Source organism: Phoca vitulina, unplaced genomic scaffold (genome assembly GCF_004348235.1).
Source record: "Phoca vitulina isolate PV1807 unplaced genomic scaffold, GSC_HSeal_1.0 scaffold2, whole genome shotgun sequence".
In the NCBI taxonomy this organism is placed as follows: Eukaryota; Metazoa; Chordata; class Mammalia; order Carnivora; family Phocidae; genus Phoca; species Phoca vitulina.
The window spans coordinates 83474300-83476702 of NW_022589705.1; the positions used below are offsets into that span (position 1 = coordinate 83474300).

The 2403-nt window shown below is 46.9% G+C and overlaps 1 pseudogene; it reads left to right on the forward strand.

Annotated features, from left to right (window-relative positions):
- Positions 1 to 277: 277 nt before the first annotated feature.
- Positions 278 to 1217, forward strand: LOC116638922 (annotated as a pseudogene).
- Positions 1218 to 2403: the final 1186 nt, after the last annotated feature.

The window sequence follows — 2403 nt, forward strand, 5'->3', positions numbered from 1 at the left end:
CTGAGAGAGACCATGACCTTGTTATAGCACCAAACACCAACAGCAAGCAGGTGTGACGGGATAATGGGGGAAAGAGGAACTTAGAACAGAGAAAGCAAATAGAGACAGAGAGGCCAGGTGGCTGGCAGTTTTAGTTTTAACAAATTTGAAGAACGGGTCTAATGGGAACAAGTGGGTGGGAAAATGGGGAAGGGTGAGAGGGAGTGGCCAGAGGGAGTTGTGTGTTTTTGAAAGTTAAGAAAGGAGTCCTGGGTGATGGAAGGCCCAGGGTGTGGCCATGGCAGTGGGCACCTTAGGTGGAGCAGAGGTGAAGGTCACTGGAATTGAGGAGGTCAAAGAACTAACAGGCCACCCTTGCTGCACTGCTGGCTGCCTATGCCGCCCACTCCTCCTCACCTCTCCTCCCCCTGCAGAAGCCCAGGGGACCAGAGCGAGAAGCCAGGACCGTGTCACAACCATGTCACAACCATGCCAGCTTCAATTGCAGCAAAGATGACACATAATTTAGAAACTTTATTATTTAACTCAAAGACTTTATTATTTAGCTCATAGGAAATCAGACTCTACAAGACTGAAGACAGAAGTAATTTAAGAAACATCCACAGCAGTGATGGGTCCAGTTTCTTTGAAAAGTATCCCAGAGATGTTAACTGTCCTTTCAAGATTCAAGATGGCCAAGAAGCAACAGACTACCTTCTTGGTTTAGCTGTTAGACTTGAGTATGGAGATAATGCTGAAAACTACAAGGACTTGGTACCGGATAATGCAAAACATATTGACGGTGCAACTAAAAACGTGGAGCCATCTGTCAGTCTGGATGTAAAGAGCCCTGGTTTTAAGGCTGATGTGTTGGTTTTGGCTAACCATCTTCGGGAAGCCACGGTGAGGACCTGGTAACGCTTCAGGCAATTTGCATTTTTGTCCAAGAGCTCCTGGAAGCAGGATGCAGTTGCCAAAGCAAATCAAACAAAAGAGGTCTTTGCCTGGTGCCTTAGTCAAAAATATCTCAGAACAGGAGATGCAGTTCTTAATGAAGTGGCTCAAATTCTGCTATTGCCGCACATAGAGGAGCTCAGAGAGCTACAGACAAAATGCATGAAGTCATAGCAGCTGCTCAGGTGATTCTTGCTGATCCAAAGACAGACCAAGGACAGGGGCGGGGGGACAGACCAAGACTGGGGAGACTGGGGAAAGTTGGAGGAGGACGAACATTGTAGGATTTCAGCTTCTCACCTACTTCGTACAATTGGGAACCACGTACGCTCTGGCATGTGTCTGGAAATCAAATGCCACACTTTCGAGGGAAGGATCCAGAAGATTGATGATGTTCTAGTGATTTGCCATCACTGCTTTTTCTTTAATAAAGTTCAGGAAAGCGGGGAGAAGAAAAAGGAACAGGGGCACCTGGGTGGTTTAGCTGGTTAAGTGTCTGACTCTTTTTTTTTTTTTTTTTAAGATTTTATTTTATTTTATTCACGAGAGACAGAGAGAGAGAGAGAGAGGCAGAGGGAGAAGCAGGCTCCCAAGGAGCAGGAAGCCCGATGCGGGACTCGATCCCAGGACCCTGAGATCATGACCTGAGCCGAAGGCAGACGCTTAACCATCTGAGCCACCCAGGCGCCCTAAGTGTCTGACTCTTGATTTAGGCTCAGGTCATGATCTCAGGGTCCTGGAGCCAAGCTCCACGTCTCCCTCTCCCTCTGCCCACTCCCCCCAGCTCACACTCTCGTGCTCTCTCTCTAAAAGAAAGAAAAAGGAACTAACAGGGTGGATTTGGAATGGATCATCTGCATGGACACTAAAGACTCAGAGGAAGGTTGAGAGCCAGGTGCAGAACACAGCAACACTGACCCTAATAATAATCACTAACATTTTCTGAGTGCTCACCATGGGCCAACGCTGTGCTGAGTGCCCCCATATATCTGTATCCCATAGAGTCTTTCTTCTCTTCCTTCGGGTCTCAGCTTAAGTGGCACCTCCCTCCCCAACATAGCCCCTCTTTATTCTCCACCTCAAGCCCTTCACAGAATATACATCAATTTATAATTATTTTAGGCTGTTTACTTTCTAGCTGAATGAGTGTTGGGTGCCAATAACCACTCTACAAGGTGGTTACTATTACTATTCCATTGTACACCTAAGAAAATTGAAGCCCAGATATTAAGTAAGTTGCCGAAGATCACATAGCTACATAGTGGCACACCTGAGTCTGGGCCCAGGAATACGTGACTCCTAAAGCCTACATTCTTGATGATACCAGCTCCAAAAAAGTCTTCAGTGAGTGAGAGGAGATAACCAGGAAGCTGGGAGACGACGGGGCAGAGATGGGCATATTGGGTGATACAATAGTTGTAGAAACAAGGCCTTTGTGCTAGAAATGGTTCAGAAGTAGCACTGGGAAGG